Source organism: Pogona vitticeps, chromosome 1, assembly GCF_051106095.1.
Source record: "Pogona vitticeps strain Pit_001003342236 chromosome 1, PviZW2.1, whole genome shotgun sequence".
Classification (NCBI taxonomy): domain Eukaryota; kingdom Metazoa; phylum Chordata; class Lepidosauria; order Squamata; family Agamidae; genus Pogona; species Pogona vitticeps.
In genome coordinates, this window is record NC_135783.1 from 32718088 (window position 1) to 32732582 (window position 14495).

Genomic DNA, 14495 nt, shown 5'->3' on the forward strand with positions numbered 1-14495 from the left:
ACTCTTTGCTTTGCTTTATCTGATGACTTGCACGTGTTAGTTTGAAAGTATTTTGCATTAAAAAAATGTATCTTACTGTAGGAAAAGTACGAAGTGTGAAGCAGCTAACAGATGAAAAGGTGCTCTTACCATCTCATACAAAGATGTTCACCATCATATACCTGCCTCCTCAGGGAAGAGAAGGACTTTACTCTTTTGCATATATATACACTTTGATGGTCCTATATGAATAAATGAGCATCACAATATGACCTGAACACAATAGCAGAAAAGAGGCATGTTCTTCTCATCCCCAGAAGCAAAACTGCCCAATTATCAGCCCACTCACAAGCAACATAGTCCAGTTGTCTAAGTAATTTTCCTAGGAAGATAACTTTACTGGTTTTCTCACACTTCCCACATTTAAAACAGCAGGATTCACCAAATCATGACACGCCTTACACATTGTATATTGATAGCGAAGGCAAAAGAGTCACAATATATCAACACCCAAAACTTTTGGAATTTAATTGCCCTCCACTATTTTAAATCTTGACTAGAGGAGGATTGAAAAGTGATGACTAGGAGAATCTCAAACCACCTGCCACAGTTCTGCTTACCTCTTGATTCTATGAGCTGCAGGAAGGCAGGGAGGGGAGAAGAGAATATAAAGGTGTCATTCCAACACAAACAGAGCAAGCTTGCTTTCTAGTTGTCCCATCCCGTAAATATTTACATAGAAATATGCTCCACTTCAAAAGAGGTCATTCTCAAGAATGCAGCATACTACTTGTTTACTTGAAAATGAACTGAACTGAATGGGACTTGGTCCTCAAGTTAAGTGATCGTGGGGCCAGAGCCTCAAATGTGCAGCACCATGTGGCAGAATCACCTTGATGAGCAGTTAAGAGTATTAGCTAGATAGATAGCAAATGATCACCATTCTCCTAGCACTTAACTGGCAGGCGGGCCTATTTGGCTCTTGTAAATCACTCTCAGAAAAGTGTTTTAAGGAAGACGGGAGACGCGAGGCGGAGAAGGCGCTAACATCTCTTTTTACTGGATCTCTCGCGCCACGCGGAGCTTTTCTGTTTATCATTCATCAAGCTCCCTCGGATGGATCGCTCTGCCCTTGGCAATCCGGGAGGCGAGGCAGCAAAAGGTATCAGCCGATTGGCAAAGCTGGAAAAGGGAGTGCGGAACTTCTGAGCTCCTTGAAAGGAGATCTAGGAGAGGTGGGACAGGCGCACATACGCACACAGGCATACACACATAATCAAGCAGCAGGAGCAAATAATAATAAACACAGCTATTATTGCAAGTAGACCAAACTGACAACAGCTCTAAAGTCAAGTCCTCCCATACTCCAGTGTTGCCAACACGCCCCCCACCACCACCAAGCGTACCCAGTCTTTTAATTCAGTTTCCCCCCCCCTCCTCCCTCTCTTTCTCTAGAAGCTACCGCCTGATTCTGGCTTCTTAAGCCTTGTCCAGTTCCACTGATCTTTTTATGAGCATTATTTTCAATAAATCAATCCACTGGGGGGGGGGGGAAGAAAGGTTAAAGAGGATGCAAACAGAACAGAACCTGCGGGAATCGGTTCTGTCAGCAGCATGCATGCAGACACATAAAAAGAAAAGCCAAAACTACGCTATTCTGTCTTTTTAAAGAGGTAAAGAGCAGAGGAGGGAGAGAAAGGAAGGGAAATCGATCATGCCTACTTGGCTGATTTGACTGTGTGATTTCTATGAAAAGGCACTGACTCCGAAGCAAGTCAAACTGAACGAGGTCTGAAGGTGGAAAGGGTGGAGGGGGTGGAAAGAGGAGGAGTGTAACAGAGCTTTTCTGTCAGCTGCTCGCCTTTCCAATTTAAAAAGAAAAATAATAAAGGAAAAAATGCCCCAGATGCAATGTCAGTTTCCAGATGCACATGATGAGATATAGAAGGTCTGGACTTGGTTTACCTGGTCAGGGCAGAAACGCAGGCGAGTTAATCAGGTGAGTCGTCGGGGATTGTTAAGAAGCCGAAGCCGGTTTCTTTGCTAGGAAAGTCTACAACACCATGCAGGGACATTGCAAAATCTTTACACACGCCTCCTTTAACTGGGCTTCCGCGACCTCAACCGGAGAAAGGGGGGAGATGCCCGTCCGAGGAAGCCCGAGGCCACCTCCTCCCGCACTCGCCCGGATCGGCGAGCTTCCCCCCGAAGCTTTAGGTCCATTTAAGCGACCGCTCCGCACCAGGCGAAGCGGGGGCGAGGGGAAGGAAGGCAGCGGTGGGCGCCCGAAGGATGCGCGGGCCTCCCTGTTTCCTTGGTAGAGTCGATCCGCACTCAGTCTGACCCAGGACGTCACTCTGCCTGTCTGTTTTCTCAATGATAACTTGGCAAGAGAAGGGGAAGCTGCCTCCCCCCCCCCCCCGCCACGCTTTCCTCTCTTGAGATCATTACTTGGTATGTGCACTTTTCTCGCATGCATATTTTAAAATATATATATATATCTATACTTCTGGGGAAAAAAATGCCCAGATATCATGTATGTGTGATTATGGGCATCATTAGCTTCTTGTTCCCTTGTATTTGCATGCCGGTCTGTTTGCCTTGCCTGTGCGTCTGCGTGTATTGTTTCTTTGCTGGTGTGTCTAAAAGGGCTCGGCTGAAGTGAGAGTGGGACAAATCTGTCCGGGGAGGGTGCGGAATGGGAATAATGCGGAACTCTTGTCGATTTGTGCAAATAATATACTGTACCAATACTGTATTCCTTTAGAGACCCTCTCTGGGTTGTGTGGTTTACACCTTTCCTCGTAAACAGATCGTCCATCAAAACAGCCAGATCGAAACATTGGATTCTGTCAGATCCCAATGATTTTGCCATTTGCCCTCTCCTATTCTACTGATGACCTATTTTGAATGTTTATCTGCCTTTTTCTTAATTACAGAAGTCATCCTATCCCCATGCCTTGACAAAAGAGACACTCCCCCTCCTTTTGGAAAGAGAATATTTTTAACTATTTGTCACTTATGTCTTAAATTTTTTTAGGGGTGTAAGAGATTGCTTGAAACGCCTCTTATTGCTCTTATTTATTTATTTTTGTATTCCACCTTTATCTACTGCCAAGCCCAAGTCAGCTCACAACATGAATTAAAACATACATAATCAAAAGCGTTACAGTATAACACCAAAATGCATTTCAGCGATCATATTGAAAATGAGCATAAAATTAATGTATAAAAGCATTTGAATGCCAAACAGGAACAAAGAAAATCTAGAAGGTTTGCAGAAGCAGTGAATCACCTTTTTTTGCTTGGAAAAAAAAATACAGTTAACACAAGGACAAGCAGAATCTGGTTGGCTGAGGGCTGCAAGAATAGTCAATGTTGAAAAATGTAATTGCCTTCTCCATTTCATCACAAGTTAGTGAGGCCATCCTATATAATGTTGTTATCTACTGCAAAATTTCCAGAGTGATCTGTAGTGACCACATCTATCATCTATCTATCATCTACGCTTTGCTTTGCTATAGTCCAGAGTGACCATACCTATCTTGTATAATCCACATCAGCCAAAGGACCATGACTCCAGTCTAGTGGATTCAATTGCACATGCACCAAGAGTTGTGTATATATGGCAAGATATTTGTTCTCATTTGCTCTCCATCTGTCCCTGCCATAATGAAGATTGCTGTTTAGAGTTGTAATGAGAAGTATATGCCAGTCACTTACAAGCAAAAACACACTTCATGAGTGTATCTGTCCCATATTCTTCTGTGTATGGAAGACTATATAATTGTTGTACTGTTCACCTTCTAAGTAAGGCTCAGCTAATAGGAAAATGTTGACACAATGCTAGCGTGTGTGTGAGAGAAACCATGGTGAGAAGACAAATTTGGGATCATATCCAGTTTAAATCCCCTCAATACCTAGGAATAGACTGTAAAATTCCACATTCTTTGTGTGGAAGAAGTGGCAGGTCCAGTCCTCAGCATCTCCATGTAAAGATGGGAAAAATTTGTGTCGGAAACACTGGAGAATTGCTTGTAGACAACCCAAGGATCTGACTTTGCTTTAGGCTGCTTCTAATGACTGCTACATACAAGTCCTGCTCAGGCACGATACCATGAAACACTGTAGGGCTTTAAGCATGGTACGTTGGTTCAGGATGCAAGTGAGGCCTGCCTCTGCCAAACAAACACTTTAACTTGGGTCCAGAAACACACAGGTAAATAATGCTACTGGACAGAATCAGTTTCATATGCCCTGGACATGTGGCTCCCAAGTGTACATGAGAGTCATATTCTGTACCAGCTGGATTCCTTGTCTTCTGTAGCAGCTCCATTAAAAAATCATTATACCTGTTTTGTCTGAATGTAACCATAGCATCTGTAAAGTGATTCTTGGATCGACTTTGGATCAAATCTGGAATGCCACCACAATCTGGTAAAAGATAATCTTAACCACCGTCTGTTTGTTCTTACATTGATAGTACTTCTATGAGATTAGTCAACTTTTCTTATCACCACCTCTTTGTGTTGTTCGAAAACTAGGTGTCTCAGGTGTTAAGCAGAATTATAACTACATGTAAGTAGCACATTGCTGCTGGTAACAAATTACAAATCTATGAATGACTTCATGTTGATGTTTGAAAGCCCAAAGATCAAGATGGAACTCTGTAACATATGGTATGCCTCAGGAGATAAGGGTGGAACACAGCAATACTCTAGCACCATCTTCTGACTTTTACTTTATTTGGACTTATACCCCGCCCCTCTAGACCAGTGGTTCTTAACCTTTGTTACTCGGATGTTTTTGAACTGCAACTCCCAGAAACCCAAGCCAGCACAGTTGGTGGTGAAGGCTTCTGGGAGCTGCAGTCCAAAACACCCGAGTAACCCAAGTTTAAGAACCAGTGCTCTAGACAAAGTCTACTCAGGGCATTGGTTTTGTCCAAAAGCGCCTGTAGCTGGTCTGCCACCACCCTCTCCACCACTTTGCTTAGGAAGGAAACATTGGCGACGGGCCTGTAATTTTCCAATGTCATCCGCCGCCAAATTTGGTTTCTTCCTAGTGGGCCTAATGAGTGTGTCCTTGAGGGCAAGGGGAACCTTGCCCTCCTGGAGAGACCCATTAATTATTGCAGTGGCCCATTCTGTTGTTACTGGCCTGGCTGCTTTGATTAGCCAGGCCAGGCAAGGGTCAAGGGAGGAGGTGACCCCACTTATTCTGTGTGAGGGAGTGACACTTCCCCTCTCCTTCCCCCATTTTTATACTCAGAAAAACCTTGTAAGGCATATTATGCTGGGGGAATGGTCTACTAGCCCAGGATCACCCAGTTAGCTTCATGGTTGAATCAGGATTGAACCTGTTTCTTCTTGTTCAGCAATCTGCCAAACCACATTGACTCTTAGTGGAAACTTATCAGGACCCACTACACTGTAGCTGGTCAGTGCTACAAACATTACACATGCCAAGGGAATAGCCTCAAAATTATGTGTCTTTTTACTCTAACATAAAAATTACATTTTTGTGGAGCTCTGTCATCATCCTGTTAAGTATTTATTTTCTGCATGATTACTAGGAACATGGAACAAGGTCATGGTGACTTGCAGTGTGATGGCAGAACTCCATGGGGTAAGTGCTTTTTCACATTACAGCCAAACATCAGATCAGTCAGTTTAGGGAGTCCATTTTTGGTGTCATCACCATTACAGTTGTATTGAGCACTTCAGCCTAAGCACTGAGTAGCTAATGCTGCCTTCAGCCACTTTCCAAGTTCTGGAACAGGAATAAAGAAAGATAATTAGGCACCCAGCTCAAACATTGGCTAGCAAATTTCTCTAACAATGCTATCTCATACAGTCCGATTTGTATACCATGAAGTGTCACTAATGGTGGTACTGGACAATGTTGTGAGATGCCATTTCTTGCCAAATACATTCACTGTTGTATCAGGACATATTTTCCTAGTTCTGGAACACATTTATATTTGCAACATCAAAATAAATCTTAATTTTTCTGTCTTGATAATCCAATTCAAGGTATTATTATTATTATTATTTATTTAATTTATATCCCGCCTATCTAGTCGTGGTGGACTACTCTAGGCGGCCAACAACAGAGATAAAATACAATAACATAAAACAGCATAATTACAACAACAATTAAAAATAGGGAAACAATAAAGGAGAGAAAAAAAAATCAAAAGTAATCTGGAGAGAAGGCCTGCCGAAACATCCAAGTCTTTAATAAGTTCTTAAAGGTGCCCAGCGAGGGAGCTCCGCGAATGCCAGGAGGTAAGTTATTCCAAAGGCGAGGAGCCACCGCTGAGAAGGCCCTATTTCTTGTTTTCTCTTTTCGGGCCTCCCTCGGCGTTAAGCTCCTCAGCCTCACCTCCTGGCTCGCCCGTGTGACCCGGGTAGAACTTGGTGGGAGTAGGCGTTCCGCCAGGTATCGAGGCCCTAAACCGTTTAGGGCTTTATACGTAAGCGTTAACACTTTGAAGTCGATGCGGAACCTGATGGGCAGCCAATGCAATGCGGCCAGAGTGGGCGAAATATGTTGGAATTTTTTCACTCCACTGAGTAATCTGGCCGCCGCATTCTGCACCACCTGTAATTTCCGCAGCAACCTCAAAGGAAGCCCCACGTAGAGCGCATTACAGTGGTCTAATCTTGAGATTACGAGCGCGTGTACTAAGATGGTGAGCGCCCCTACATCCAGGTAGGGCCGCAGCTGGGCTATCTGCCTGAGGTGAAAAAAGGCGGTGCGGACCACGGACGCCACCTGGGACTCCATGGAGAGCACCGGGTCCAGATGGATCCCCAAGCTGCGTACACCATCCTTTGCAGGGAGAGTCACCCCCCCAAAAGAGAGGGAGTTTCCCAAATCCCCAACTGTGGGAGGGCCCACCCTCAGTACTTCCGTCTTGTCCGGGTTCAGCCTAAGCCCGTTCTCCTGCATCCATTCTAGTATAGTCCCCAGGCAGCGCTGAAGGCACAGAATGGCTTCTCCTGCGGTTGGCGAAAAGGAGATGTAGAGCTGCGTGTCGTCCGCATACTGGTGACACGAAGCACCACACCCCCTGATGACCCCACCCAGCGGCCTCATATAGATGTTAAATAGCATTGGGGAGATAATCGACCCCTGTGGAACCCCACAATTGAGGCTCCACGGGGCCGAGACTCTCTCCCCAAGCTGAACTCTCTGGGGGCGGTCCTCCAAGAAGGAACGGAGCCAGGACAATGCCAGGCCACCTATTCCCAACTCGGAGAGCCTCCCCAGGAGGATACCGTGGTCAATGGTATCAAAGGCCGCTGAGATGTCGAGGAGGACCAACAGGGACACTTTGCCCCTATCGGCCTCCCTCAATAGGTCATCACACAGGGCGACCAAAGCCGTTTCTGTGCCGTGGCGCGGCCTGAAGCCCGACTGGAATGGATCCAGGGCATCTGTTTCATCCAGGAGCGCTTGAAGCTGGTCGGCCACCACCCTCTCGACTACCTTGCTAAGGAAAGAAACATTGGCGACGGGCCTGTAGTTGCCAATTTCGTCCGCCGCCAAACTAGGTTTCTTCCTGATGGGCCTAATGAGTGTGTCCTTCAGGGCAGATGGAAATCTGCCCTCAAGGAGAGACCCATTTATTATAGCCGTGGCCCACTCCGTTGTTAGCGGCCTGGCTGCTTTGATTAGCCAGGCCGGGCAAGGGTCCAAAGAGGAGGTGGTGGCACGACAGCGGTCAAGCGCCCTGGAGACAGTGTCAGGCGTAACAGGCTGAAAGGTGTCCAGGATCACCGGGCAAGACGGAGCGCTGGACATCTCAGCTCGACTCACTGTGCTCAAAAAAGGAGAGAGGTCCCGGCGGATGGCCTCCACTTTTGATTTAAAAAATGCTGCAAATTGGTCCGGCGAAAAACTAGGGGGAGGCCCATCGCCCAGACCAATTCCGGATAGGTCGCGTACTATACGGAATAACTCCGCCTGCTGGTTGGACGCCTCGCTTATCCGGTTAGCGAGGTATGATCTACTAGCAGCCTTTACCTTAGCAAGATAAAGGTTAGTAGCGACCCTGACAGCTATCCTATTGAAATCCGTCGGGACCTTTCTCCATTTGCGCTCTAGCCGTCTCCTGACCCGCTTCCTCGCCCGGAGGTCCCGATTAAACCAGGGTGCCGGGCGGTCTCTGCAACGGAGAGGGCGTTTAGGTGCGACCATGGTAGTATTTTGAACAAATAATGTGGTGGGTGAAGTAATTATACCATGTAAAAATATGGAAATAATTAAGGAATCAAGATTCTAATAATTGCTTTATATTTGCATTTTCTGAACAGCCTCTTTAAACACTCAGAATCATATAGGCCTCTAACGAAAGCGAATATGAGGAACAGCCCTCAACTATGAGTACTCATATAATGCAATGGTATCTGTCAGAATTAGCAGTGTTCAGAGTAGGGAACAAAGTAGGGTAAGAGAATATGAAATGAAATTCTGAGAATCCCATTGTATTCGAAGTGGCCTGCTGACTGTTGAATTTAGCACTGCAGCCAAAATGAAGTATTTTTATACCTAATAAGAACTGGAATTCATTTTAAGCCAGTTGTATCTATAATTATTTATAAATACAGCACATTTGTTCAATAAGAATTACATTTCATTTTTCTAAATATCCTTGAGGTTCTCCAGCCAGGCAGTTCTCAGTACCATAACAATCCTGACAGTTGAACATGCTGTATAAATGTGTAAATATCAAGGTGAAGTTTGCTGGTCCTATAGCTAAAATATTCTGGTGTTCCAGGATTCTGGTGTGATGAAGCCTTAGTCCTTTAAATTCTGCAGAATTTTTGTCAAAATAATGACATTATTGTCATAATGGCTGCTTGCCAGATTCTAAATTACAAACCCATGGAGTTACAAGAAGTACAGTAACAATGGCAATTCCTATTTTAAAAAAAATATTTCTTAAATATCCAGGCCCCTGGAAAAGAGATTTTCTACAAATTGTAAGGAGCTGTGACCAAGTAAAAGACCTATAAGTATTGGGAGATTAAACACACACACACAAATTCAACATTCAGCTCATCAACATAGAAAGGTTTATGCTATACCACACACATCAGATATCAACAGCAATCATCATGGATTTTCCTCTGTAGATTTTTAGCTAAAAATTTACAGTTGAAATATATTTTTCTGACTTAAGTACTTGCCTTCAACTTAAGTTCAGTTTTCTAATATTTTTAAAGTATTATGTCTACAGTTTTTCTCATAACTTTGAACATGTTTTCAATGCATTTTAACTTCATACTATCTTAAGAATTTTTGTCCATAGGGAACATAGAAGCAATGTACATAAACAAAGCTTGTGGAATTAGACAAGCTGACATTGCCTGGAATTATTGTAGCAATGAGAAGACTTATACCTCGATACCCAGATGAATTTTCATACTATTGGAAATGACTGTCTGGTTTCATTCTGAATGAACCCTTAATTGGGATAAATACCAGCTGTGAATTTAATCCCTTAATTGAGATAAATACCAGGCTTCTGCATTTTTCCCTGGAGATCTATAAAGTTCTGTAGGACTTTTATGGAGAAGTTCAGGAGGCAGATATCCTGACCTGATATGGAATAGGTTCATTCTACAACGCTTTCCAGTTTTTCTGATTTCTTATTTAATTAGAAGAATTTGTAAAATTATTAACAGAGTAGATATTTTCAATTGATTTACAACCCTAAGGGGTGCTGCTCTGGTCTTGCCACTTACCAAGCTAGGGGTCTAGTGGAAAAGTGATGTACATGTCACTTTTATGTGTGGGATGTGAAATGGTGACCCAGTATCCCCCAGTCCCATCTCATCCAAAAGTTAACATTCAGCCAGCATGATAAGAACGGCTGGAGGTTTCTGGAAATTTTCATCCAAAACATTTCCCAAGCTCTGTATCTTAGTCATTCTGTATTATATGCATGTGCTGAGAAGAATCAAGAAATCAAGAAAATTATTTTCTTAATTTTAATTCCAGCATAACCTTTGTTCACTAAATCGGGATTTACTTTGGTCAGTTACTTGGTAGCATTCCATGAGAAAGGATTTTTAAAGGCATCAAATATACTAGTTGTTTTAAAAAAATATAGCCTTAATATACAGTATGCCGTTATAAGTTGCAATATCTACTCTATCACTGATCAAATGTCAATAATATTGCCTCAGTAACAGACATCTAATAAACTTGAACAAATGTTTTGTACAATATGACCAATGGAATATAGTTCTTTGAATGCTTCAAGATGATTCTGGTTGTCTTAGGGTGTGGCTACATGGAGAAACAGATCAAATTTTGGGCTGCTTGTTTAGTAGCCTGGTGCAATCTGTTTCCTGACAGTCACATGACTTATGGGGAGTTGTGCTCCAGCCCAACCCTGATTCATACCTAAGCTGGACTCCTTTGACCCAGCTGTAAGGCTGCTACTCTTAGGGCCCAGTCTGGAGCGATTCTTCAACAGATGGAAGGTTCACTTTAAGAGATACTGTTCCCTGTGACCCTCTCCAGTGCAATCGAACATATATGCCTCCCACTGCCTGATCATGCCCTTACATTCCAACAGGCAAAGCTGCACTACCAGTCTAAAAATGAATGAGAACAATGTCCATCTCAAGCAACACAACTATTTTATGGCATCATTACAAAAATGAAAGTCTTAACTAAATCTAAACAGGAAGGCATGCAACTGTGATTTAAAGCTCAGCAGTAACTTTACTGGAAGCATGCTGACTTGTTTTATGACATATACATTAATGGGAAATATATATTTGCTGAGAGTCACTAAACTCTAAAACTGAGTTGATCCTCTCTGACAATAATGGGGCCAGAGAGTCGGATATAGGATGAGGAAAATGCACACTTCCAATGCATATCAATTTTAATGGACTAAGTGAAGATTCTATAACACAAAAAGAAACGAAATACAGTTGTTGCAAAACATTCTCCCAGATCCAAAGGAATTGACTGCTTTATCCATGATCCAGAACAACAGTATTCTTGGTCATGTAACATACAGCAGTAATGAGCAATGTGTGTGGCATCATGGAAAGGGCTCGAGGCTTGCTGCTGTTTCAGTCCCTCAGCTCCCCTTTCTACTAAGCTGACCCAAGAGCCAGCTGATTAGCAGACCTCTCTGCCTGAGGATTGTTTCCAGGCTGCTGATCACCAGACTTCTCATCAGCATGTTTTCTGTGCCTAATACTGTTGCAGCTGCCTTGCTTGCGACTGAAACCTTAACGGTTTCCTAGCCATTTCCTAATACTTAGTATCTTGAAGCACACATAGGATTCAATACTGTAAATCTAGCAGCTGCAGTCAAATAGAAATACAGTTGGCAGGGGGATACAAAAAATAATCTGAGATTTGAAAATATAGAAACAGGTCCCTTGGGTTTTGTTTGTTTGTTTTTTTGGTTAATCTCTTCACTGGTCCCAACTTTCCCACAGTGATGGGTTAGCTCTCAGCAGGGTGCAAGAATAGATAAGGATGGCCATCCTATTGATATTCTAGTGTATGCCAATCACAATATCATGGTGTATGGCAGGCAGAAGTGCTCAGTTTTTATTTTAGCTCAGTCTTTCCCCAAAGGACAGACTGTGACCTCCAGACAAATGTGAAGTTCAATTGGACAGGACAGGATTGCATCTGGACAAATAGTCAAGGAATACCTTACTGTGTGTTTAGTCGTTTAGTCGTGTCCGAGTCTTCGTGACCCCATGGACCAGAGCACGCCAGGCCCTCCTGTCTTCTACTGCCTCCCGGAGTTGTGTCAGGTTCATGTTGGTTGCTTCGCAGACACTGTCCAGCCATCTCATCCTCGGTCGTCCCCTTCTCCTCTTGCCATCACACCTTCCTAACATCAAGGTTTTTTCCAAGGACTCTTTTCTTCTCATGAGATGGCCAAAGTACTGTAGCCTCAGCTTCAGGATCTGTCCTTCAAGTGAGCATTCAGGGTTGATTTCCTTTAGAACTGATAGGTTTGTTCTCCTTGCAGTCCAGGGGATTCTCAAGAGCCTCCTCCAGCACCACAATTCAAAGGCATCAATTCTTCGGCGGTCTGCTTTCTTTATGGTCCAGCTCTCACTTCCATACATCACGACAGGAAAAACCATAGCTTTGACTATTCGGACTTTTGTTGGCAAGGTGATGTCTCTGCTTTTCAAGATGCTGTCAAGATTTGTCATCGCTTTCCTCCCAAGAAGAAGGCACCTTTTAATTTATTAATTTAATACCTTACTAACTTCAACAAATTCAAATCTCCAGGGCCGGATTAATGGCATCCAAGAATATTGGAGGGACTGTCTGAAGAACTCTCAGAACTGTTATCCACAATTTTCTTGAAATCATGGGAAATGGGTGAGGTGCCAGATGACTCGAGGAGGGCTAATGTTGACCATATCTTCAAAAAGGGAAAAAAGGAGGAACCTGGGAACTACAGACCAGTCAACCTGACATCAATCCCAGACAAAATTCTGGAACAGATTGTAAAGTGGTCATTGTGCAAATGCCTAGAAAACAAGACAGTAATAACTAGAAGCCAGCACAGATTTGTCCAGGACAAATGTTGCCAGACTAACCTGATCTCATTTTTTGATTGGGTAACCTCCCTGATAGACAAAGGGAATGCTGTAGACATAGTATATCTTGACCTCAGCAAAGCTTTTGACAATGTCTCCCATGATATTCTGATTAGCAGGCTAACTATGTGTGGACTGGATACAACAACTGTCAGGTGGATACAGAATTGACTTCAGAATGGTACACAAAGGGTGATTATTAATGGCTCCTTTTCAAACTGGGTTGAAGTAACCCAGGTTTCAGTCCTGGGCCCTGTATTCTTTAACATTTCTATTAGCAATGTGGATCGGGGCTGCTAACCTGTATCAAATTTGGTGCTAACCAAATTTGTGGATGAAACAAAATTGGGTGGACTAACTACTACCCTGGAAGACAGAAATAAAATTTAAAATGATCTAGATAGGGCTGAAAACAGCACTATGAAATTTAACAGAGATAATTGCAAAGTATAGCATCTAGGAAAAAGAAATCAAACACAGAGTTACAATATCTGGTTCAGCAATACTTAGAAGCAAGAAAGATCTTGAAATTATCATAGATCACAAGCTAAATATGAGCCAACAGTGTGATGTGGCTACAAAAAAGGCAAATGCTATTTTAGATTGCATTAACAGAAATATAGTCTCCAAATCCAGTGAGGTACTAGTTCCCCTCTATTTGGCACTGGTTAGGCCTCATTGTGAAGGGATGTGGTGGCGCTGCAGGCTAAACTGCAGAAGCCTGTGCTGCAGGGTCAGAAGACCAAGCAATCATAAGATCGAATCCACGCGACGGAGTGAGCGCCCGTTGCTTGTCCCAGCTCCCGCCAATCTAGCGGTTCGAAAGCATGCAAATGCAAGTAGATAAATAGGGACCACCTCAGTGGGAAGGTAACAGCGTTCCGTGTCTAAGTCGCACTGGCCATGTGACCACGGAAGATTGTCTTCGGACAAACGCTTGCTCTATGGCTTGGAAACGGGGATGAGCACCACCCCCTAGAGTCAAACACGACTGGACAAAAATTGTCAAGGGGAACCTTAAATTTACCTTTTTAGGCCTCATTGTGAGTACTGTGTCCAATTCTGGACATCACTCTTCAAGAAGGATGCTGACAAATTGGAACAATTCAGAGGACGGCAACAAGTATGATCAGGGGGCTGGAAACCAATCCCTGTGAGGAAAGACTGAAAGAATTGGGCATGTTTAGCCTTGAGAAAAGAAGACTGAGGAAAGATATGATAGCACTTCTCAAATACTTGAAAGATGGTTATACAGAGGAGGGGCAGGATCTGTTATTGATCATCCCAGAGTGCAGGATATTTTAATTGAGTATCAGGAAAAACTTCCTAACTATCAGAGCAGTACAACAATGAAATCAATTACCTTGAGGGGTGGTTTGTGCTCCTGCACTGGAGGCATTCAAAAGAAATTTAGACAACCACCTGGCAGATATCCTTTGATTTGTACTCCTGCATTGAGTAAGGGGTTGGGCTTGATGGCCTTGTAGGCTTCTTCCAACTCCATTATTCTGTGATTCTATGATTTACCTTGTCCGAGAAATTATTAATTCAGTTTGTGTCATCTTGTTTAAAAAAGGCCAATTACACCAATTGGAGTAAGAAAAAATAAAAAGGTATTTAAATGAATGCTCATTTGTGTAGAAGTTACTCACTATATGCGCGCGCGCGCGCGCGCACACACACACACACACACACACACACACACACACACACACACACACACACACACACACACACACATCCTTCAGGTGTATGTATAAGCAGAATCCTGACTTGGTCAAATAGAATGTTTATGGAAAGCAATTGAAACTTGTGAGGGTTAAAGGAAACAGAGTGGTGGCAGACATTTTTATAGATTAGAAACTTCTCTTCCATTGGAAAATTAAACCAAGTGGTGCTGAGGAG

At 43.3% G+C, this 14495-nt stretch overlaps 1 protein-coding gene across 5 annotated transcripts in view; it reads right to left on the reverse strand.

Annotated features, from left to right (window-relative positions):
- Positions 1-14495, reverse strand: part of ESRRG (estrogen related receptor gamma) — a 611234-nt gene that overhangs the window by 568331 nt on the left and 28408 nt on the right. For 3 of the 5 annotated variants that reach the window (XM_072990321.2, XM_078382961.1, XM_078382959.1), the window contains exon 1: positions 1945-5499. The exons of the other annotated variants lie outside the window; for them this stretch is intronic. The gene's annotated coding sequence lies outside the window, so the exon portion shown is untranslated. Of the gene's footprint in view, positions 1-1944; positions 5500-14495 lie in introns of those variants that run through there. 5 annotated transcript variants of the gene reach the window in all.